General features: G+C 31.8%; 1 protein-coding gene and 1 long non-coding RNA gene across 2 annotated transcripts in view; one reads left to right on the top strand and one right to left on the bottom strand.

The window, feature by feature from the left end:
* The window catches only part of LOC119078905 (cadherin-related tumor suppressor), a 194,804-nt gene that overhangs the window by 80,366 nt on the left and 87,190 nt on the right, over window positions 1-27,248 (top strand). The window lies entirely within an intron of this gene.
* On the bottom strand, window positions 32-26,309 carry LOC119078910. The gene is made up of 3 exons (XR_005088083.1): window positions 26,298-26,309; window positions 10,110-10,119; window positions 32-149 (listed from the first exon to the last, which is right to left on the bottom strand). It is a non-coding gene; the product is annotated as an uncharacterized LOC119078910 (long non-coding RNA).

Genomic DNA, 27,248 nt, shown 5'->3' with positions numbered 1-27,248 from the left:
AAAACAAAGGGAAAACGAAAATTGATGAAACTGATGGTCCAGATACTGAAGGATTCAATTAAAAACACAAAAGCTGATGACCAGCACATTTGTTCTGATCGAACGAACGAATTTAACAATTGACACACTAGATTTTCAATTGATCAGTGCTGCTCGCCCAATTCAGTGTTGTACCACAACAAAAAAACATAGCTAACGCCGAACCGTACGAAACACCTATTCGTATCAAAAGCCTTTATTGTGAAACTCTTCATTTCTCTTACTTCATTTTCTTCTCTGCTGAAAAGCTATTCGCGCTTTAAAATCACTTGAATTATCCACTCTTTGCCTTGCAAATAAATTGCCGGAGGCAATATAGACAGCCCCGTACGAAGTCAAATTTCATAAATTCCAATTTAAACAGCTATATTTACCTATATTTTCCTATAAATAGACATTCCACAAATGAATTTGCTATTATATAGCTCTACATGCCTGTATATTGCTCAATATAGCTGTATATAGATATATATAGAAGTCCACATATGGGATTCCTAAAACCCCCCACACATAACCAATTACTTCTCTGTTAACAAAAACTATCTAAGTACAAATTTTACCACTTTATATAGTTTTACTAAAATCCAATATGGCCGCCGGCAGCCATTTTGTTAGGAGACCGGAAATAGTACCGACGCTTTACATTCGTTAATACCTTTCAAACAAAAAAAAATCATGAAATTCGGTCAAAATTTACTCGAGATATTGTCAAAATACACCACGTTCACTGTACTTCCGAGTAGCCAGATAAGAGCTCACTCCAAGAGACCTAGCTCACGCTCCGGAGAACATAATTTCATAATTTTTTTTTCCTGATTGGTACGGTCAATACCTATCTAATAAAGCTAAAACAGACGAAATATGTTCAAATGTGGCCGACCTACAAGCAAAAACTGCTTGCCGCCCTGTGCCTGTTCCACACCAAGGGGTCTAACTCACGAGTCGGTCATCCGATTTCCATAAACTTTTTTTTTGTCGATCGGTATTGTAAATACCTTTTATTTGACGTATCACTTACAAGTTTAACGTTTAAATGTCCGGAGATATCTTCGAAAAACCGTAAAGCACTTATTGGGCCACAGCTCGGGAGGGGTCGATCCAAAATCACTCATCTTCGAACTTAGCCTGTCTTTTGACATTACCAAACGGGAAAAAAAAGAATTTTCAAAATCGGATGCGTTTTACTCAAGTTATCGTGCAGACAGACAGACGGACAGACGGACAGACAGACGGACATTTTTTTTTCGCGGATTTGGCATCTCTAGACAACCACAATAGGTTTCTCTTACTCAGGGAGTCCAATTCGACGTGTTACAAACGTATGCGTAAACCTATAAGACCCCAGTACTTCGTACGGGTCTAAAAAGGTGTTCTTTAATACCGCATATATGAGCGATGTACAAACCCCACCATCTTCTACTTCTTTTCGTGTTCAAAGTTCTACTATTTGATAATCTTTTACTTCATTTGTGTCAACATACTTTTCACTACATAAGATAGCAAATGATTGTCCGCTTCTGAAAGGGAACGTGGCTACGTGGTACTACACAGTTCGAGAGGGAAGATCATGCAAAATATATGTGTATGTGGGCTTGAAAAATGAACGTTTACATCATGTTTACATCTGCCAATATTTTTCACAGTTTTTCAAGCATTTTTCAGACATTTTTCACGAACTGTACACTCATCTTAACATTGTTCTCATTCTATCTGATCAAATTGTTTTCATATCACATCACCTTGCATCAGACACACGCGATCTCTGATTCACAATCGGTTCGTTGTTTATCTAATAGTTTTTGTACACCAATCGACCGGCACATTCAATCACCCAATTTGAACATAAATCTTAAACTGGCGTTAAATGCTACATACACAACGTTTATCGATCGAAATGTCGAATTACTTTGTCAACGAAAATTACACTCTCGAAATGTGTAAGTAGCATTCCAGCTCGACTTACACAAGACATACGAAAAGCCATTTTTCGATTTAAAATGTTATGCTATATTCCAACCATCAAAAAAAATATATCTCTTTCGGTTGATAGGTATTATAACAGTAATTTAGCACAGTCAAATGTTAAACATGCATTTAAAATTCACAGAAACGGTGATAATTTACACCACAGATTTTTTCGTTGTAAGTTTAGTGGAAAATATGTTTTTAACTGGCTGCGATAGAAGTTATATCAATTTAATTTATTGAAAAACATATTTAATCAATCTATAAAGTACAAACAACTCTATACTGTATATTTAATGGTTTAAATGCATTGCCCGAGTCACCAAACAGTCACAACACTTATGTTATAATATGGAGTTTTGTGTATCTATATGTTGTGTCGGTCTATACACACATAAACTGAGAAATAATCGAGTGGCACGATTTTCAATTAACAGAAAATTACAATATTTAGATTATTTATAGAATTTTCAATGGTCATAGCGCAGTTATTTTTTGAATGCAATGAAATGTTAAATTTTAATTCCAAATGGTTGGGACATAATAAATTTATTTATATTTCTCCACAGATAACTCAATCTCAATCACCTAAATTACATTTAACAATTTGTTTTTATTTTAATTTTTCCGATTTTTTCTTTGCCTCCGCCATTTAAGTTCATTTTCTAATTCTTGCTAATGATGTTGTTCCATACGTTCATTTTATAGACGAGACATTCAATTTATTGTATTGCACACAACGTTCACACAGTGGCAAAGCAAAAAACCTTAGACGATTTTATAAACCGTACAATATTCGTCCAGCATATGATTGGTTTTTGAAAAATATATATTTTTTTAATTAACCGCCATATGTGCAGTGCATTGAATATTAAAATCTTTTACGATTAATTAATTAACCAATAAATTTTCAAATAAAATTTTGCAATTTGAAATTGTAATTGAATCTACTTAGTAGCGCTAATCAAATACCAAATCTGTTTTGTTGAAAATATAATTTTCAATTTATTTATGCGAAAAAATTTCATTTAAACTGTAATGGATTTATTACATAAAACGATGAATTGATTGGATTTCCATTGGAGATACACAAGCTGAACGAATCGAAATCACCGTTTTGCTATCACTGGGCAGATAAGTAACACATGTCCCGAGTAAAAAAAAAAATCTAAAAAAAAGTTTCATATCAACGCAACGAGTCAGGAAATAGTTACAGTTATTCTGAACACCGCATGATCATTGAAATCTCATTAGGTCAATAATTTCACTCGGCAGTGCATAAGTCGACTTTCAGTGGTTTTTTTAGTTCTGAACAAATTTGAGATTTCGTAGAGTTTTAAAAGTCATTGATGTTCCCAGTCAATTAAGTGCGAAAAATTTGAGAACGCCTTATCGTATTCAAAGTTTCCGTCAAAGTATCATAAACTAAGAATTACTTAATTGTCTAAGAACATCGATTACTTTTAAAGCTCTGATAAATCTAAAATTGTGTTTTTTAAAGGTGAACAAACTGTAATCTAAAAACATTCACTCTCAGGATCTATTTCTTTAAATTACATCAATTTTTGAATATATTAATTGATTGAATCAGCACTTGCTTGTTTCCCAGACTTCAGTCTACAGGAACACAGAGCTTCGAGCGTTTTGTTTTCACCAGAAAGCTGCTGACATTTATTTGAAGGCACCTGTTCTCTTAATCTACTCTTAACACAGTACGATATATCAGCTTTCTTTGGTTTGTGCGTTTAGTTTATTCGGTAGCGACAACATATCGTACAGTAATTATACTAAGATCTATCTGTTTTGAAGAGACTTTCCATAACTGAATCTACTACTTCTCTTTTTACATGAAAGCTGTTACTTCATTAGCTTTACATGTATTTTTCTATATAAGACAACTACACCTAGAGGTAATTTCTTATTTCTATCACCGTTGTCAAAAGCAGATGATCGCAAGATTTTCTTTATTTTTTGAAGAAAGTGTGAGGCAATATATGAAAAAGCTTTTAAAACTTGAACTTATAACTTCAATACGGATGTTATTCCAACTACACCAACGGCTGATACCTTTGAATGTTTTATAGAAAATATCTAAAGCAACCAATTACCAACACGCAATTTAATATAAAATATGACTAAACGTTCAAATCCAAATGGCCAATTTATTCAGGATGAGGTGATAAATTTCGGAAAATTAATGTAAACCAGATAAGAGTGGAAAATTATTATGTCGCGGCTATCATTAATATAGTGTGTACCGTGTAACCGTGTATAGATAAGTCGTCAATAATAAAATATTCCAAGTATTAATCCACATTTAGCAAAAATTTTATTCATTTTAAATTGCACACGACGAAGTAGCGCGGCTCTGAATTGATTTTGAAGAGGATTTTAGTGTTTGGTGTTTTTGCTGGCATAATAAAAACAATTTTTACGACCACGAGTGTGGGTGATATCAAAAGCTTGTTTCCGCTTCTAATATATAATCCGTATAATACAAAGTTTTTACAAAAATACCAGCGAACTAATGTTATTAGTCAAATTAATCAAAAATTATATCGTCGTCTACAAAACAAATCGTTCCCACTGGTCCGTATTGATTTTGTTCTTCATCTTTTCTTTGAATTCTGACTTTAACAGAAATAAAAGATTTTTTTAATCATAATTAATTAGATGAGCTTAATATGCTAATTTTTTTCTATTTTAAATCGTTTTTGTTTCTAATTAGATTTTGAATATGATTAATTAGTGGTTGGTGCTCCGCTCATATAGTAAAAATGTTTGTCTTAAAGTAGGCATTTTTATTTGAAGAGACAGTCTGTGAGAACAAAAAAAAAGTATTTTTCTTATTTTGAGAAAATAAAAGAAAAAGATAAAAACTGAATCGGACGTGAATGAAGCCCACTTCTAATTGAATAACATACGACTCGACACATTAATTTCTTTACCGTTTATATTGTTAAAAAAATAATCATTTTTTTCGTAAGAAATCGTTAAATCTCAGATTTAATTAACTCTCAGCACTTGTCTGGCAAAATATGAAAGGTCACGAAGTTTTTGTCCAGCTTAACCATTTATAAACGACAATCCTACATCGTCACGAGTAATAATGAAATCTGTTACTTCTTTTGTTTAGGGTAGCGTTTCATGCGAAAATCTACTACTTATTCAAGACTTCATTTGATTTTCACATAAATTTTTCTATTTAAGAGGTAGCTTGGCAGTGTTTGTCGATTAGTTTTTTTTTAGTTAGACGATAACAGATGATGATTATTATGCCATTATGTTGTCTGTAACTTGCATAATTGCTGCAAGTAATTTTATCGCTTATATTCATATAAAATAAACAGCCTCGATGAAGCGGGTAACAGTGGCAGAGTCGTTTTGTCGTTGCGTCATATTGCGACAAAGTGGTTCAACGAAAAAGTGACAGTTGTGAAAATTCTAAATAATTTTTTTTTGTTTTGATGTGGTTGATTGTGATGATTTTTCGTTTTGTGTGTGAAAAAGTGTGCAAAATTATGATTGTATTATATTAATAATTGATTAATAATGTGCCACCAGTGACAGTGTTCTCATAAATAATAAAATCGGTGTTCAATGTTTTCAAAAACGAAAAATTCCATGGCCAATGTTCTCGTTCTCATAAACATTAAAATTGGTTTTATGTGAATAGATCCAAAGAAATTGTTACGTTGAGATATGAACCTAGAAAAGCACTCCAACGACCTGATTCATTTCATATGATCCCCTCGGTCTAGATTCTAGATGTGAGATTTTTTCTGATTCAGTTTATGTGATCTGTTTGATCTGTTGCGAGCATTAATTATGAAAATATTTATTATTTCTTGTGTTCAATCAATTCAAATCGAATTCTTGAAAATTAACATTCAAAAATGTTGCGCTAAAAAAATCCAAATTTTACGACAGATCCACTTTGTCGCATTTTCTCATGTCGCATATTTCTGTCTCTGCCACTGTTACCCGCTTCATCGAGGCTGTTTAATATAAAATTGTTAGTGGGAACAGGGAATCAAGTTGTCGCAAGCGAAGCGAGCGAAAAGTTTTTACATTCTTAGTATCTTACTTGTAACTTACGATGTAGGAATTTTTAAACAATTAAAATTTGCTGTTGAAGATTTATGATTGTGAATCAACTTCGTTAAATTTCTCGTCAAAAAAAGTTTGTAAATTGTGAATTCCGTTCCTCAAATCAATTTCTGTTTATTACTACCACACCCACAGTACCTGTCATCTTCCATAATCAAAATAAATAACCGAATAAGAGTTGCCTTGTCTATATACCTTGGGAGAGTTTTCTTAACCCATCCGTATAACCTGGTACTGGATGATATTCACAATGCATTTTTTTTAAGATTTTGTAAATATGGTTCGAATAGTAGCAAATGCCAACACACCGATAAAATAGATGATTACTACAATAACTGTATCATTGATCAGTGTTTACTTTATATATGCTCAATTGACAGTAAGATTAAATCTCCACAAACTGAGACAAATTATTTAAAATTGTCTTTCCTTAACTAGAAAAAACGAACCGATGGATCATTTAATTAATGACGAACGCCAAACTTTCCTATTTAACTGATGCATAATCTGTCGCATCAACGACACAATGCAATTATTTACCGAATGATATCTTGGTTAAAATGCTTAATACTCGACAGAGTCCGACGCAATGCCTAGGTATAACAGTATATATCGGCGTGGAAAGTGCACTGTGCAATTTTTAACATTACAAAAAAAAAACCTTAAAATCGAGCAAGAATTTTGCTTTTTAAAATGCAAGACATCATTATAATTTTATAGTCGCATTGCGTTGCATTATATACGCGAATTTCAAGACTTGAAAACATTAATCACTCCGAATCGATATGCAGGAGAGCTTACCATATTAACCGAGGAGAATAACATATATTTGAACCGAAATAGTCAATTAAAATCTTCCTTAATTTAAATATTTTCATTCGTTTTTCTTTTTAAAAATAATATTTAATTATAAAATTGCAAAATACAAGTGAATTTTACCACATGCATATGAGTGTGCACCTCTGTATGTGTGTGTGTGTGCTGCACACAATAATGTAATTTGCATTTTGTTTTGAAACCCAAGAATTCATTTATGCATTGCATGTTAATTAAAGTGTAGATGTTTCATTTCATATTCTTTTTTACACTTTTTTTGTTGTTTGTTGTGGTGGATTTTATATTTTTCAGAAGCCAAATATTATAGAAGTTTTATAATGTCACTCACAAATGCACTGCTAAGCTTAATTAAAAATTAAAACTAAGAAAACAAATCTTATTTCTCATTTATTAAAATTGTTGCTAAATGAACCAAGTCGTGCTCCTTTGTTCGGATTTTTTTTTTCTTTTTAAATTGCCTCTAATTCTTGTGCTTGACATAGGTTTTATCAAGCATTGCGTTCCAGATTTTTTTCTGTTCAAATTCAGAAATTTATCCACGACGAAACAAAAAAAAAACGATCTCGCTCACAAACCTTGCCGTTTCCAATTAATAGTCAGCTCGGATTGCAGTCATTTAATATAATTATAATAATTACATTAACGATTCAATGCTTGCAAAATCGTCATGGAAATGGTATTATAGTCCTTTATGGATGTCATTTCTTCGTAGTTTTTTGTTTTGTTTGATATGCTACAGCCAGACACAACTCTTTTTCTATCGAGTAATGATGTTTTTCCGTTGAAATGGTTATGCAATATAACCGTTATTTTTAATGGGACGCAGACGCAAATTATCACTAAAATGTGGACAGTGCTTCCGTTGGCATCATGATTTATCGATTGCTCAAAATCGGTAATCAGGTGTAGTGTTTCACACCCTTTCTCCGATTTCAATGAATTAGATCTTTGAAGTGACCTTAGAATTCAATTTTATTTCGTTGAACAGTTTAATTACATTCTTTTGTGTTAAATTTCTCAATTATTTAATGAGAAAATCTACTACCTCATTTGTTCTAAGTAATTTCTTGCGTAGATCGAATTCTTTTACTTCGTTAGAGTTCCATTTAAGAGAACACAAACTCGAGTTCATTTTCACTTTTTTTTGGACTGTATCGATAACAGATGATTAGCCATATTTTTAAAACTTGACCAGCAATACTATGCTAGTTTCTTGCATCTAATCAATTGCGATTTTAATATCATTTCCATAGTTCCAAAAAAAGTTCGTTCCATGTTATAGCCATATACCCATCGTTATCGACTTCGTTTATCATTAAATAAAATCTCAAAATCTTTGCCTCATACTTTGCGTTGAAAAACAAATCATTGTTTTTGTGGTTTGATGCAATCGCGACTGTTCAATACCAAAATGGACATATCTTTCGACCGTAAATCATAATAAAATCGATAGATCTCCTTTTCAAGCATTTTTGTATTATTATATGTACCGATAAAATCAATAAACGTCGTCCGAAAATGATGAAACTTTCATCCATACGGCACTCTCACAGCATTTATTAACAATTAAGAAATCAAAATAGTCTTCAAACATTTCTCTTCGTTTCGTTTGTTATCCAAATCAAAAAAAAAATGTTCGAGAAAAGAAATGTGAAGAAAAAATCACGATCTCATTTTCATTTTATACGCCAGAAGACAAAAGCATTTCGATTGAGCGTATCATTTCTCGTTGTTAGTAATTAGAAATGTAATATTGAATAGGTCAATTACATGATGACTTGTAATTGTTTAAAAAATAGGTGGATGGCTGTCTGTTTCTAAGAAATTTTTTTCCGTTGTACAGAAGAAACTTACCTCACAGTTTGACCGTATGGCACAATCAATTCAAATTTTGTTGAGAAAGTGAATATAATGTTACATGTTGTATGTAGGTAGAATTGCATCATCAATTCCGAATTTGCCACAAAAGTAATGTTCGAAACCGGGGGGTAACATACATTTGACATAATATATGCAAAAAAACTACAGTAAAATGCAGTGAAATCATCAAGGCGCAATCTTTTATGCTTAATACATTGTGGTATAACGAATTTATCGTGACATTTTTCTGGTATACACAGTAAAACAAAAAAAAAACTTCCAACAAATAAATTACCTAACTGTCGCTTTATAATCAAATTGCACAAAAAACCATGATTCCCGATTATCTACAATTAAAATAATTGAAATGTTGTGAATCAAAAAGACAAAATTCAACGATCACGACTACAGTCACGTCATATCAATTAAATTACCTCGAAATAAATTTTTTAAGCGAAAAAAAAAAATGGATAAAAAAATTTAATGGCACCAGAGTTGCCTCTATACAATTTTCATGGATTAATTTGGTTATTGGCAAACCTACATGCATACAAACCTAATATAATAAGATTATTTTAAATATTGTTTGACATATATGCTACCTTTGTGTTAATAAGCTCTTCGACTTAATGTAAATATTTTTGTTGGTAAAGTGCAAACGAAAAAAAATGGAATTCTTTGGGACACTCATGTGATAGCTTCGTGACAAAACCGAAGCGCTAAAAGTCTTAGCTTAAATCTCAAAACAACACTAACGCCTTTTAGCGTAAATTTCGCTAAAATTAGCGTAAATTTCACCTAACCTGACAAGTTGTCTCATTAGTACATTATCATTAGAATTACATCTGCTATCGATAGCAACGACAAAAATAAGCAAAGGCCTGAGGTCAGTGAGTTCATATAAAGTAAAATACTAAATTATTAAAACAATTGAAGTAAAAGATTTTTGCATCTTACGCTAGGCGATACTTTAAACAAAAGAAGTAGCAAATGTAACAATTTAATCATCTCTCTAAAAGGCTACATTTTCTCTTGTTTTGTAGCAAATAGTCACCAATTTGTCTATTAAATTCAAAAACTTCTTTTAAAAAATATGTCATTTATGTGATGCTAAAACTTTTCGCCTCTGTGCGCGCCGGTAAAACTTACAGTATATTCAATTCACGATTATTTATTACTGGATGGACATTGCATTTAGGATAATAGAATAATATTGTACAACTAGCTGTGAAAAGAAGAATTTTCGTGTGCATTTTGATGATCCGAGGCGTAGTCGAGATCAATAATTACACGAAAACGCGATCTTTTCTATTTTTATCCCGAGCAATGTTATGGATTTTACATGTTATGGATTTTACATGCTAAGGATAACAAAAGTAGTGCTTGAAACATGAAAAGTACGTTTTTCGATGAATTCAGCATGTAATTACACATTACAGCACTACTCTCGTTAGCGCCACCTTTTTTACATCACAGTGCTGAAAAATTTAAATTATCTCTTGTGCAGCTGCAGCAACGCTAACCTGATCAGCATGAACTAGCGCCGCTGAAATGTTAATCCTAGTTTCCTTCACGATTCTTTTGAATAAAAAACGAGCTTCAGTAAACAATTGTTTATGAATCACGGCAAACCATTTGCGAAATACTTCTTATAACAATTTAACAATAACAAATAATAAATGTCGCTTGCACGTGAATTTATAAACAATTATTTCAATAATTCTCATCTGGCGCACAGAAAAATTATACAAAATAAATAATCTCGAAAGTTTAAGCCGAATGCTAGTTAATTGTTTTTTTGCGCTCAGGCTAATCATCCGTTCGTAATCTTTTGTGAAAACCTCACCCACCCACTGAATTTCTGAGACAAAAACCCCGGCACAAAGTCGTGTGTAATTATTAATAATCTGCACACACCAGAGAGTAAAAGATTGCACTTTTCGGAATTAATTTATTCACCACAATGAACATTTCGTTGAGTTTATTAATTTCGACACAAAATAATATCCAGACAAAAGTGGGTTTGACCAGAAAAAAAAAATTTTAATTTTAAAATCAAATTATTGGTGAGAAGTCTCGTTTGTATAAAATTATTGGAATTTTCAATTTATTTTAATTTTTTAAATGGTTTTTTGCAATAATAATTTGTGTCTCGATATTTATTCGATGAACTCGAACCGAACATGCCTACGAGAGTAATCTGAACAAAAACGAAAAAATAATCGCCAAAGACAAAACGTTTTACAATTTTCATATCGTTTTTCTATCAATGAAACGAGATCATTCCCCCGTACATTATCTCCGATAATCACATATGCATAATTTTTACATGTGCACATACAAATGCCAATTAATTTTAGAACCGTGACTTACGCTAATACTATATCATTTTCACTGCGGACCACAATAATAATAATAACAACGGAAAAACAACAAAATAACTCGGGGCTAGTTATTGCATTTGAATAAAAAGGAAATAGTCAAGTTTCAATATCATTACAATGGCATTACCATCTTGCATATCTCGAGTATCGTTGGCCGTCCATGGTTGTTGTTTTTTTCAAACGAAGAAAAAATCTCCTTTTGTGAATGGAATTTGCGATAAAATTATGAAAGATTTTCTTTTTCGGTGTTGAAGCTTCCAGCTATGTTGCAGTTTATTGCATTCAATATTTTGTTAGAAATTAAATTTTGCATTCAGTGTTTCATTTCATTTGGATATCACGGAAAGACTCGAAGGAAAGTACAAGTTCAATGTTAATAAAAAGAAACGATTTTACAGGCCTGCCATGAACTTGAGTCACACCTTTAACAGGGAATTTGTATTTATCGTAACACAATTTAATCTAACAAAGTGAAGTGAGTAACTAGAAGAAATACTTGAACTGCGGACGGTTAAAGTTTGTATGAAAACTCGTGGTTATAAAGGTCATTCACAAAATACGCATGCTTCTAGGGGAGAGGATGGCTAGACAAAAGTGTGCGCTACATACATTTTCGAAAAAAATCCCATAAATTTTTGCGTGCAAGGTGGGATGGCGGGTTCTAAAATTCGTAATTTTTTACAATGCGCACTTTATGAATGACACCTTAAACGATGCTGCAAAAGTAATTCATTTGAGGTATGACAAATTTGTGTCCGAACTAAAGTGGTTCGTAACAGCATCCAATGTATTCTGGTTTATCACCTTCCCGATGCGAAAGTTGATTTTCGCATATGAAAATGAACATAAAATGAACCGAAAATAGTCCACATGTAATGGGTAATTTTCGTAGACGGCAAATTGGCATGTAATGGTCAACTTCCGTATGGGGCAGCTAGTAAACTATATTTTCATTCAGAATATCTACAACATTTCTACTCAGTAACACTTTGTGTTGGGTGGGATGTAATTAAACGTTCAGATATCATACGACCGTTCTTACACATTTCTACGCCGTTACAATTCATTGTTTATCATAGTTTTTGGTCCTGATGCTTATCGCATATAGGCTCTCTATACTCGGAAAGCGATTGTAGGCCAACACCTTCCCGTTCTCGGTAATATGGAAAAGTATATTTTATTTTATCGTTGAAATTCTTCTACCAGCACACCAGCTTCATTAACATAATGTTATATCATGGCATGAAATTTCTCCTATTAAAACAAAAAATGATTGAACGAAAATGATAAGCCAATTAACGCCATAATTAATTGCAAAAAGAAAGAAAGAAAAAAATGAATAACTTTATGAATGTTCCGTATACAGCAGAAAATGGATGTAATAAAACGCCCTCAATATACACTTCCAACTTATAACTCAAATAGAAAATCCATAATTTATTATTTGTTTACGATCATTTTGATCATTTATTGATTTCTTGTCATGTTACTTGTTTTTAATGGACTGCGTAAAATGCAATTTAAATGCAATCGCGCGAGTGTATATATGGGTTTTGTCAGTGAGAGAAACATACTATAAAATGCATTATCATGGCACACCGAAAGTAAGTCAACTAATTCATTTAGCAATGCTGTTCATATTTTACCAATTATTTTTACTCCGTTGTCTATTGCAAGATCGCGAGAGAGTTGTCTGTGCGTTTTTTGATTGTTAACTTTATAGTGTTTAATGTCACACCAAAAACAGATTAAATACAAATTTTTTATGTTCCGATTACATTGAAGTATAAAACTATATTTGTTTGACAACTTTCCAATATAGATTTATAAATTGTAAAGTGGAATGAGTATGTGGTACATATGCGGTATATGTACTTGACTAGGCTTCAATAATATCTACTTTGACGGGTGAATGGTGGTTATAGAAAATTTAATAGCACGGAAGTGCAGAAAATATTTTTGTGCAGCGTAGGAGTGTCGATATGACAGGCTCACCGAAAGTATTATATACTTTGGGATTCATTCGAACCTATGTTCGATTGGAAGCAGTTTGCATTAAAATTAAAATCTTTTGGACTCTAAAATTGCGTAAAAAGGTTTGAAAATCCTTTGAAATGGACAAATTATCCTTGAAAATCGGCTTTAAATTTTTTAGAGAGCAAAATTTACGAGAAAAATTACTGTATTTTAATTCCAGTTTTCATCACATAAAATCATGGTTCAAAATGTACAAAATGTTCACTGTGTACAAAAGTCCAATAACTCTTCATAAACGCGTTTAAAAGGCAGACATGCATATGTCTTCATATAATTCATATGAATCTATAACTAATCTATAATGTTCAAACTATAGTCTGCATATGTCTTCATAAAATTCATTTGAATCTATTACTTTATTTGTTCAAAATATCGTCTGCATACGTCTTCATATAATTCATATGAATCTATTACTTCATTTGTTCAAAATATCGTATATAACTCAAGTGATAGTGAAGATATTCGTCTCCTAGCATTAACATATAAAATATTTGTAGGATGCTGGTATAGACTTTGTCTTTCTGGCGTCAAGACAGACTTTCTTCGTAAGCTTCGTGTGCAGCTTTCATTGCTTTTGAAACTTTGTAGTCAAAAAGAGAATGGAATCAGATTTTTTATCATCCTCTGCTGTTAAATCGATAATTTTAGCTTAGTATGAAAAATTATTATTTTATGAACCGAAACCGAGCATGTCATATCTAAGACTTAGTATCAGGAAGTTGTATAATATTCTCGAACATGACAATTCATAATTTAAAGTCGAAAAAAAACAAAACTCTGCTTCACGATTAGAGTCTCGACATTATAACCGAAAAGTCAAGTCATTTTGTGGCATAAATTTAACCAAAACAATAGATTAAAATAATTCTAAAACACAGTCATTGTATGGATGATAGAAATTTAATATTAACGAGCGCATTTAGAGTCGAGAGATCCAAACGTTTAAAATGTTTGAAGAGGAAGACGGAAAAAAATAGTCGTGTGGTTATAAGTCTTAACAAATGCCATTGATTTCGATATACAAAACGAAGAACTTTTTTTTCTCGTTGTCGTCATTCGTTTGTTGCAGAACGAATAATTCACTGTTATGGATGCTCAATTCATATTTTGAAAGTAGATCTCAATCTATCGCTTTGTGTCATAGGTGATCGGAGAAAATCTAACAATTTTCTAAAATATCCAATAAAATATCGAAAAATATCTAAATATTCCTAAACCTTTGATCGTTTCCGAATTTGATAAATAAAATGGAATACAATTTTGATTCAGCGTAATTTACCTATTACAATACCTCCAGTTTATCTCGATACCCAGGCGTCACATCTTTATTTATTGTTAAGTAAAATGTAATATTTTATATCGTTTAACAAAGACCAAACTTTCATTTGACCCAAATACGAATATCGTCTGTTTTCAATATTCTTGATCGTATTATATACCTCTTTTACAAACAATTTATGCAGGCATTGTGAACACGACACCAACAATCGAACGAGAAGTAAAAAATAAAAAACATTGTGAAAATAAGACGAAGATGTGAAGAAGTGAATACCACACTGATGTAATCGAAATCGAGATCAATTTACTTAAAGTGATGAATAACATCACAGTTATTGGTTTATAAATTTATTTAAAAAAAAATATGAAACATGCAACCCTACTTCACCGTTTGGCGATGCATTTATACATGATGAATACAAAACTTGGGACGAGATTCATTTCGTTTCGTTTGCATCACAAAACAACAAACGTTTTTCTTTTGTTTATGGCTATCGCATTTTAAACAGTTTCTAAGTATAGCTATAAAACAAGTCGAATGTTTGACCTTTCATGCTAAGATTCACACACAAACCAAAAAAAAAAAAATTCTGTTGCTTGAGCATAATCGTTGAAGATTAACAAGTTCGTTAAAATTAAATTGAAATATGTTTTGGAAAGGAGGAAATCGGATTATTATCTCAATGGAAATGCAAGCCGATGCAAGCCTAATTTACGTAGAAAATCGAAAAAATCTTATCTGCAGATTCGTTGTTGTACTCGGTGAACGTTTGCCACTTGGCGTTTGTTGGAAAGGAGAGTTGATCTGTGGTATTACAGAGGACACTTTTTAGCGTGTTGGCGACTTACTACAGGGAGTAAATTACGTTGTACACATCTAGCAACAGCTGGTTTTCTTTCATTGTTCACTCTACTTCATATTTCATTCTAATTCATCAATCATCATTCATTCTGTTTAATTGTTCATTCTACTTCATAATAAGAGCACACGGATTTATCCACTTCTAATCTAATCTAATAGCACAGTTTCATTAGTTATCAAATCTACTACTTGATTTGATCAAAACATTTTCAACAGATTGATGCAAAATCCATTACTTCATTTCGTTTAATATGTACTTTGCTGTATAAGACGATGTTGGCTAGAGTCTATTTATATTCGTTGTCGTTAACAAATGCTGTAGATGTAAATGGCATAATTGACGAGTTAGGTACATATCACAACTACTCCTAGGTAGGAGGTCAGACCTCCTAGTTCAATCGAAAATAGTTTTGTCCACATTATAACGTCTTTGTCATGACATCAATGTGAGAAATATTGATTCCAGACAATACAAATGTTGACGTTAATAGTTGAAGCGGCCTTACTGCATTCTTCTAATTTTCTGTACTCGTTTTACTTCTTATTCCAAAATAGTCAGCGGTCCTTCAGTATGACCAGTCCCGGCATGATGTAACTATATTATGATTTCATCTGGATATAAATCACTGTGTTTCCGTGTTCAGTAAAAAATCTTTTACTTCAATAGTTTTAGAATAAATTTTCTTAATTTAAGAGAATTGAAGCTTCGGCTCATCGGTTGTCGATAACAAATGATGATTTGGTTAGCAGTGATTGAGTTGTTGCTCTCTCTATATCTTCTGTAATCCATTGAGCAAAGAATAAGCAAAAGAGCCGCTTCTGCAGTGCCATCTACAACTGTATAAATGACACGAACTGGAATTCGTATTAAAACATATGCTTAAACATCTCTTCTGATATACATCTATACCAACGAGCTATGTTTGATATTATTATTAATAAAATTGTTTGGTGAGAAAATTAGAGGTTCAAATTGAATAGACACATAATAAATGTTAATTTAAATAAAAATAACAAAAACTAATAAAATTTTCAGGTTCGTCGCTTTAAGTTATTTGTCTGACGTTGAAGTCTTTTGTATATCATCGCTATCGTATGGTATCGTATATGGTTCGGTATGCAAATTATATGGAAATATGAAGTGTTTGGTTGAATGTATGTTTTTTTCTTCTTAAATATTTCTTCGGGTTTTTTTCTTCTTCAATTTTTTTTTATTTATTTATTGTTAAACATTAAGTTAGTTTAGAGTTTTGTACGTGTACATGGATACCGATGGAACGATGGAGAAGTACGTATTAAAATGCTTCATCATCTCAGATATGCCTTTCATAAAAACGATTTTATTTTTTTTTATCTCATTTCAAGTACACTTTAAGTGCAAACCAAATATATACGTGGGATGTCATAATATATATACATAATAAATGAAACACATGATGGAGATTATCCGGTAGGAATTTTTTTTCTTCTTCTTCTTCTTCTCTCTGGTGTGTTCGAATCAACCTAAAGCAATAAAATAAGACATGACACGACAAATTTGAGATAAGGATATAATTTACGCAGCGTAATGGGGAGAGACAAATACACTTATTGATCATTGTTGTTGATAGATATTTTGTAGCGCTCTTCAAATCTTAAAAATGCACATGAGATTATCAGACACTTCAGTTGCAAACACTCGTTTGGCCAAACCTTCTGTAAAGTTAAGTATTGTCAGCTTCAGTGAAACAAACACTCAACACTCTGCTAAGATGCCATACCCGTACTTTGTTTGATCAAATCAATGTCTACGATTTTCGTTTTTTTTTTTAGTTTTCAGCAGATTGTTGATGTGGAATTTACACAGATAGTGGAGAAAGTCACGTGCAGAGAATAGAATTCTTTAACGCCTCAATCTTGAAGAAATGACATACGTATCACGATGCAATTTTCAAATCTGTTACTCCTATAAATGGTATTCTTACCTTATGTGTGATACACAATCTTTTACTTTATTTGTTTTAATGTAGAATTTGATATTTAAGACTACATTCACGGCAGGGCATCCTTTATTTTGGTCGTCGCTGTCGATAACAGATGATGCACGTTTCTAGAAGTATCTGTTGCAGCTTGCAATTTTTGAACTGTCATAACTGCGAGTGAGACAACTGTATTACAAAGTCGAGTAGGATATAAACGAATTTCAACAATCACCATGCTATTGTATACTATCGTACACCACTTTATTATAAATAAAACTTGTCAGTTAAATCAGGGGCTGTTTATATATGACGTCACACTCTAAGTGGGGGGGGTTCTATTTTTGTAAAATTTGGTCATTTTGGGAGGGTCTAAAATTCTGAGTGTGACGTCATATGTGAACAACCCCTCAGTTCACACACCAAATCTAATTCTTTTTCCATATGACAATCTGAGCTTGTGCTATAAAACGTCCTCCTCCGACATTAATGAGATAAACATCTATTTTAAACTTTTTTTTTTTAAATCCAACTATTTCCACTCAGTTTTCCAAGTTTTTCGTGGAATCTTGAACTTCCTTAAATTATTTGTTCTTCAATGGCTATTCTAAGGATAAAAAGTTAAGGAATGCATTTTTCGTGATTTTCTATGATTCGAGGCGAAGACAAGCTCAACAAATACATGAAAACGTAATTTTTATGCCGAGCTAAGTAGTGGATTTTACATGATAATGTTGCTGAAAGAAGTGCTTGAAACATGAAAAGTGCTGGTTTTCGATGCATGTAATATGTAAAACATTGTTTGCGTATTAAGACGGGACGTATCGCTCAACAAGTCAACAATCAGAATAATTTTTTTTTTTGGTAAAACATCAGGCATATCTTCATCTTTCCTCTTGTCCGTATGGGAACACATCTATTCACATAAATTATTTTCCAACCAGTATTCGAGACCATTGTGCGTAGAGAAAACGGGGAAATAAAATGTCAAATCAAACATAAACATTCACGCAGCAGAACATTTTGATTTCTGCGTTGTTTTGTTCTCTCAACTTTATCACAACTATTCGGAAAAGATACGAAGATATGCAAATTTGTGGCAGAAAAAAAAAATGATCAAAATCTATAAAATAGATTTTGCAATTTTCATTTTCGAACGGGATTAAGAAAAAAACAATATCTTTGTGGATTGCGGCCATTACTCAATGATAGAATGGAGAAAAAAAATATTATTAATTCCGTTTGAAGATAAATTTTATTATGTTCTGCTAGCATATATGAGCACATATGTAGAAGGGAAAAAATGAACTAAGAAAGAAACAGATTTGTAACATAGACAAGACATATGGAATGGAAAAAGAAGCATTCTTCGGCTTCATTAAAAATTTCCATTAACTTAATATATTTATAAATATTATAATACATTTACATATACACAGTGCATTATTATATACCCAATGGGCACAAAACTATAATATACAAAAACATATAAAGAAAAATATTATTTACGTTTATAGAACATATATATCTAAATCTATCCACATATTCTCGTTACATGCATGTTCCATACGTAAATGATTTTTTACCTTAACCTATCACAGTGCCATATAAATGAAAAATATTTCAATATTAATCAAAAAATTCAATTCTTCCTAAACAAAATATAAAATAAATTACAATTATCTTCTTCGTAATATATTCTACATAATCTACTTACTCTTCATATCAATTCGTTTTTTTTTACTTGTTGTATTATTCTGTCGTATATATTCTTTTCTTCATTTTTCTTATATTTATCCAACTAGAGAGACGCTGCATGCCCAGTATATATGTATATATATATGTATTTCTGTTCAAGCGTTTTTTTTTTAATTTTATTTCTTAGCTAAACGATAGTAATGACAATAATATATAAATAATAATTCACGACACATTATAATGTGTAGTTTATTTAAGTATTATGCTTTATATTTGATGTTACATTACATACACAACACACACACGGTGTTATATATTGAAGAGGACAAAGCCATGCCAAATCTGTTTCATTTTTTTAAACTCACGTTTCATTCAAACTTAACATGAACAAAAAATCAAGTTCATTTGCGCCAACAACAACAAGAGCTAACTACGAAAAAGATGAAGAAAAAAATCAAAATGAAAATAACTTTGCTTTTATAAGTTCCCTTTTATATGTGCGGCCAAATGTCAGCTATTTCTTAACGAGATATTTTATATTACACTACACCGTGTTCATATCATACTTTTCTATATTTTTGTAACCACCAGTTTGAGGTGATAATCGATGAGTGAGTATTTCGGTTTCGATGTTACTACGGTTCGGACATGATTGTTCGGTGTTAAGGGGTTCTGGTTTTCGACCTTCTCCTTTTATATTTTTCACAACTTTCCATTCAATGAAGTTGCTGATGGTAAAGTAATAGGAATTCCGAATATAACAAAAAAAAATCGTCTAAAATGGAGCTAAGGATATAGAGGACATCCAGTAAAGACGTCTGCAATTCAGTGTTATCCGACATAATATTAACTCGAAAAATATGAATTTAGGGTAAACGAATTTATGCCCATCTTTTAAGGAGTATAATGTGAGTTGGATGAAACCTCAGAAATCATTATTTTCTAGTTCAAAGATATTACACATGCATGGCAACACTGAAATGAGGACAACATTTTTATGAATGTCCCCTAGTATTATAGAACTATCTTTTATCTAATATTCACAAAATTTTCCTCGATTTTTACCGAATTTATTGTTCAATTATTGTCCATTAAATCCTACAAACTTTTACAAAAGAACTCTACATTCGACAAACGTTTCGCAAAAGAATTATCAAATCTGGTACTTCTATTGTTTAACTTATTGACATCACAGATCATTCGGTATTTTTAACATTGTGAATTGGCAACGGACTGAATATCATATGAGTGAGTGTTACATTAGAATATCATACAAAATCTATTACTTCATCAGTTTTAACTTACTGCCCGCTTTGCTGGTCAGCTTGCTTCTTTTTGCCGGTCAGCCGTTGTTGACAGCAGATGAACGTCATATTTTAGCAACAAAAATATACCAACAACTTCATTGCTATTCCGGTATTCACATTGTTGGCCGAGTAAATAATTGCATCTAATCCGCCTCATATTAAATTAAGTTGAATGTTGAACCTTTCATGTAAAATTAGTTTTGTATGAGCACATCTTTAAACTATGGCATGACTCAGTAGGGTTTCTCTGGAAAAGAGGCTAAACCACTGTGTATATTATACCAATTCAACGGTGTAGTTATAATTTCATGATCGTTTTTTTGTGTGTGTGTCTTGTTTTTAATATCAATAGTAATATGCAATGGAATGAGGTGGCGATGCAAAATATGTTCAAGATTTAGGATATAAATGGTGTTATATTTTCATCTAACAAAACCGTCGAGCCGGTAATATTTTTTGTGTTGCCACATTTCATTACGAGTTTTTGTTCTCTTGTACATAGTAGACTCGGGTAAGAGATGATTAAAATTAATAGCATCTCGTTGCTTGATATTGTAATAAATTATTACACAAAAGGTGTTCACTTTAATTGCTATATGGTCCTAGAATTTAAGAAAATCTACTGTTAAAATTGTGTATGTTTAACATTCGCAACGTTTTGCAATAAATTCAGTTACTACCATCAGCTTTAAATCAATCGCATTGCATAAACTGTACAATCATATTAACCGTGAGAATGTAATCTGTAAGTCGGAGCAAATTAACGATGACATTTTGCTACGTGTTAAATAAATGCAGAAACATTATGATTCATCTGTATTTATTCAGCTTAAGAACAGTATATCACTGGTGAGTGATGAAAAATCTGTAGAAATAAATTTTCTTCGTAGATCTTTAAATTCGTAGTCATCGGCTACTTTTCTTTTATTTGGAGCTACCATGTTATTTTAAAATGAAGATGCTGTTGAGACCTAATGGAGATGAGAAACCTTTTTCAGTTTTGTTGGTTTTCGGGCTGTTTCCCATTATCCATTCAAAATTCGTTTTTGTCTAAAATGCAGGAAATTATTTAAAGGGACCTCGTAAACGCTCTAGTAGTTGTCATTACCTACCATCGCTACCTCAAATATTTCTCAAAACTTTATACTTTCTCAAAAAGATTCCTTCTGAAGAATTTCTTAAATTTCTTAAAAATCTCTAAGAAATAGTCACTGCATTTGACCTAACCTTTTGCACACACATTATTGAGTATTAAACGTGTCACCATCAAATCGTTAAATCTTGAATCTACTACGTCTTTTGTCACCAAGTTTTTAAGCAATCTTTTACTTCTTTTGTTTTAACATATACTTCGTCATATAAATGAACGGACGTCAGAGCTCATCGCTTATTTTGAACGTTGATGTTGATAACAGCTGACATTACTATTAATTTTATTTTTTGAAATACTGGTTTTGCATGAGCTTGTTGCGTAAATTTTCTTGTTTAAAATCGGATTTGCTCAATTAAAATACTTTTATTTTGCCAAATCAATTTGCGCTGTATAAAGATATTCTGTGTTCTCATTATGTGTATGTTTTCAGCCACTGAAGATGGTATCTATTTGGTACCGAAATTGATTTGGCAAAATAAAAGTATTTTAACTGAGCAAATCCGATTTTAAACAAGAAAAAATTATCTTTTGCAAATGTTTGTATATACGTTTGTTCGACATATGTCTCGAAAATGAACGTTTTTAATAAAGTGAACTGACTCTCCTATAGACTGTTACGATCAGAGCGAGACAACCAAAGACTAGTTATTATAACTTGCCTTGGGGTACTTGTTAAAATATCTTCTTCTCTTTCATCATAAAACTCTATAGCTGCAGGTATACTTGCCTTTTTTGTCAGATGTAAAAAATAGATAATGTTGAAAACTAGACTTTGAGGGGCTGTACCAAAAACGGTACAATTTAGAGGGAAACTGTGGAACAGTTTTTTTTTTGATCAGAACGAAGAGTTGCATGGATTAAAAATAGCAAAACACAAAAGAAAAATTTTGGTCGTGGCTCATTGGAACTTTAGTTTCAGAATTCGAAAAGATTTCTTGTTCTGTGCCAGTAAAATTTCACTGGCTTATACTTTGAGGCTAGCTCGAACTCATACTTCTTCGATTTCAATACTTTTTCTTGCAGCTCTCAAGTATCTTTACTTTTCACTTTTATTCGAGAAAAAAAACCTGACACGCTCATTAAATCAGCCTATCCCATTTTGTCAATCAAAAATAATAATCGTTACCTAATCAAAACGAAACAAATATTCTCTCAAAGATATCAGCGTGTCAATCGAATTGCATGCCAAAAACGGTAATATATCATAACCGAACCATACCCACAATAATATCACGGTCTCGGAATGTCTGTGGCACACACAAATTTGTTTTAATTGAAAGTAACATTAAACTTTGATTGTTGTTTCGTTCGTAAATCGGCATCGTCTATTAATAAAACATGCTCATATTAAGCGATTATAAATCAATTTAAATTAATAATCGGTTTTTCTCCTCAAACATCCAATTCCGATTGTTTTGTGTCTTGTCCCGCGTATATGAACGTAACATAAAATCCATTTTACCTATTTCAGTCGCACGTGTTAAAATCACAATTTAATTGAAAAATAAATTTTATAAATATCTTGTATGCAGATTATGAAATCAATGGTTGTCTTGTGTTGTGGTTTATTGCTCTGGTAGGAATGATAAAAAAAACTACAACGAACGAACGAACGACAATTTTCAAATGTTCAGTTTTGGATATAATACAAAATTTTGTGCATATTTACAAAATCTTAATGCAAAAATGAAATAAATCGTTGTTACCGCGACATAAATTTCATGTCTCCCTGGTGTGTATATAGGTAGATATATAATTCGAATGGGATACATACAATATGCCTACATTGAAATGAAAATATACTCGAAAAATCAGAGGAGAAAAAAACACTTTTTTCCCTGTAGTTTTTTCGGTGTAACAAACATTCCGTGCATTTCTCGTTCAATTTGCATGCAATCAAATTTAATATATTTGATATGTATTTTGTAGTGCGCCTTGTTTGTTAAATATTAATGTTGGATATTAATGTTTTACTATTATTATTTATCAATTATTAATATATTATTAGCTCTCCGCATATATGCATAGTCTGCGTGTATTACAGACAGATCGCTAAGCTATATTTTATATTAACATTATGGTCGGTAACTTATTGGCGAAAGCTGCATTTCATATAAATAACGATATCAAATGTTGCAGTCATAAATTTATGTCATCTGAATCGGTAGCTTTTGTATATAATAAAATAAAATTCCTTTAAATTGATTTCTCGTTGAAGAATTTGCCCTGCTGATGGCGCAATTAAGAGAATATAAAAGTTACAAGACAAAAAAAAATGATAATAATTGTAACAAAAAAAATGACTTAAAAAAATAATCGAAAATGTAAAACATTTTATGATCCGTTTCGATATTATTAAATATATTTTATGTGGGGAACAAAAGAAAGTTAAAAACGCAACGCAAATAAATGCTGTCATACAATACATTATTATATTGCTCGTTCATGTAATACACCGAATACAACCCATTGCAACTATTGCCAACCATTTTATCCGAGTAAAAAGATTAAATTGTGAATTAGTGTACATATTAAGATCGTGATCATTTGGCAGAGGTGATAAAGTTAGACGAGAGGATAACATGCATAAATAATCTCTTTTATAATCTTTTGATCGAGCCGAACGCGATCACAAAGTTTTTCTTGTCTATAAGACCTTTATTTCACCGTCCCAGTGTCTTCGGCACACACACTGCAACTTTATTATGTGCATTGCATTTTTAGTGATTTGTTTTTAAAAGTGTTTTGCTGTCTATCTATCACAAATGAATTCTATGTGCTGATTCATTCAAAGTAAAAGTGCGCAGTCTGCATGGGTTCAAAAAGATTTTTTTTTATTGAGAGCATTAAAGTGATTGAGTTCACGTTTGTAGCGGAAAATTCTTAGACATTGTAAATTTAATTAAATGATCCATGACATGGGTGAGGATAGGCAAACGTGACATTCGGTTATGTAAATCTTTTGTGAGCTCTTTATATGTTGGAAAATATTTCCATTAGATGTTACCTAAGGTAAAACAGTTGAGATTGTTGAGGACTGGTGTTCATCTACAGAAAATATTTTTGGGAACATGAATTTCTGGATCCGCTGGAACTTGGAGTAGTTTATGAAAACTATGCGAGGGATGAGACTGGACCAATTTTGTTGAAGTTAATGCTTGAACTATCTCGAAACTGTTGAAAATTCTTGAAAATACTGTAAATTAGATTCAAGAACTTTCAAGATGAATTTTTGAGAACTTAAATTCATTAAGTTCTCGAAAATCTCCCAAATTCTCGCTAGTTCCCGAAATTCTCATAGAAATTCTTAAGGGCCCTCTGGAGAAGAGAGAGTCCGACCTTGCCATCAGACATTTTTAAATATTTCACAATACTTTGTATGGCAACGACAGGGAATGGTATGTCTTTGAAGGTTAAGTGTGACCTCATTCATAAATGACCTCTTTACAGAATTTTTTCGAACCTAAGTCATCCAAAACAGGTTTGGTTTTGGTAAATTCAGACTGTTGATGCTCCAAAATCTACAAAAAATAAAATTATTTTGATATGCATAATTAGCGACAGCTTGTTCTGCTTCAACTAGTCTCCATTGGCCATTGCATTGTTAGTATGATCTACATTTATCGGTTGGTTCTCTTCGCACTCACAAGCGTTCTTTTAAAGGGCCTGATAAACTGAAGCAAAAGCAACTGTTGCTAGTTATGCACACAAACATAATGTAAGAACTTTAGCTCTGTAGTCCATCGAAAATGAACTCGATGGCTTCACAATTTTGCTTTTGTTTTTCTGAAAATAAATGTCATCTGAGCGCCTGGACTCATTAAATCAAATCGAGCATAAAAATAATTTTCTGTTGACTTTTGACAAATATTATCTTAACGAAGAATTGACTGGATGTTTGTCCCAAACAAAAAAAAAAAATTGTGAAACAAACTCAATTTCCAGCAAGAAATAAAAGAATAAAAAAAAGTATTCTAATGGACAACAACGGACAAAAAACGTTAAAAAAATACCAAGAAATTTAATTTAAAAAGAAAATTTTTTTGTTCGTAAAACCGGATAATGGACATTCTTTTAATTGTTCTGCTTTATGAGTGAATGTTGATTACGCAGGTACATAATATAATATGCAGGTTAAAAAAAATTATCACAAAAATGTGTATGAAGCAGAGAGACCAGCGTTCTTCAACAAACAAATGGATGGAAATTTTGTGGATAGTCGAGAAAAAACACTTCTCTTGAACATTGAATGGTATTACTATAAGTGCAAATTCCGGCATTTGTTTTCATGATTTTGTTTATGTAGTACGAAGGGAATGGATCAGTTTACATTAAATATTCTTTAGAATGAAATATCATGGCTCGTTGTACTTTGATAGACAACATTGCGTAGACAGTCAAAAACCATAAAAATTCTCTCATTAAAAGTTTTCATTCCTCAGTTCACATAATTTTTTTTTTATTTCCAAGCACTACAGGGGTTCATTTTGTTCACGAACGAAGTGTTCTCAGTTAAATAATAATTTTTTTGGCTGAAACGAATGGTAAAGAAAATTAAATTCTTTTGAATTGTAATTACACCTAAAAACAAGCGAAAAACAATTTCATTAATTATAAACGAATTGTGAATTCAGATAAATTGTTATTCTAAATGGAATCACAAAAATAAATTCTCTATATTTGAACATGAGCAATGAGCATGAACATAATTTCAAAGACATCAGACAGAGAAAGAGAGAGACAGCGTACGAGCAAGCGAGCGAGAGATAGAGTAACTTGGAATTACAATTTTTTTTTCATTATGATCACGAAAAAAAGAATTTGAAGAACTCGTTCAACTCCAAAAATACCAATTCGAATATCTGCTCTGCATGCTGTATTGATGGAGCAAAAACGATTTTTATATATTTTTAATGCCAAAAAAACGTATCTTAAGTATAATAAATAAATGGAATTATGCTTAATGCTGTTTAATCGTTATTTCACTGGAGGCATCTTCTTAAAAGATATATTCGTTTTAATTACTCAGTCTTATGCGCTGTCACAAGTGTAATTATTTTAAGAATTAGTTTTGGTCATCCACTTTTTTTAATGTATTTATAACCGAATGTTTCCTGACACTAGTCCATATTATCTGATGTTTGATAAACGAATTATATGTTACTTCAATAGGCTTACTATGTAATTTATCATAACAGATAAAGCGAGCCAGTAATTCTCGCTCATTTTATAGTCGTCCGTGTTGATAGCATATGTCCTCTAGATCTTGCCACATCCAAATCAAGTGAAAAAATCCATGATTCCAGAGCTTCAATGGCAAAGATTTAATTTCGTGATTTCATTTGAACGATGTCTAGAATCTCGCACCACATTCACAATAATCTAGTACTTCGATATTATTTATGGCTGAAACGAATCAGAAACAATCAGACGAATCAAACAATTGTGTTGGACAAGTTTTATAAATCAATAGATAGATTCACATCCATCGATGGAAAAATAGTTTTGAAAGTCATGTCACAACGTTTGGAAAAACTAGATGAAAACTGCAGATCTTCGTAGAAAATCAAAAAGTTCAACGCAACTTTTCTAAATATTTTTCCCCTCAAATAACATTTGACGCGTTTGGTCAACCATTCAAAATAGATGACGACGTTGAATGTATAACGTTTAAAACGTTTCTTTCTTAACATGTTAAAATATTCTCGGACTCGCCGCATGCGAAATAACATAAAAAAATTGTTTTTAATTACGAAAAAT

The sequence above is a fragment of the Bradysia coprophila genome, unplaced genomic scaffold (genome assembly GCF_014529535.1).
Source record: "Bradysia coprophila strain Holo2 unplaced genomic scaffold, BU_Bcop_v1 contig_297, whole genome shotgun sequence".
NCBI lineage: Eukaryota > Metazoa > Arthropoda > Insecta > Diptera > Sciaridae > Bradysia > Bradysia coprophila.
The sequence above is the reverse complement of the archived record's forward strand: the minus strand, read 5'-3'. Positions and strand labels throughout refer to the sequence as shown.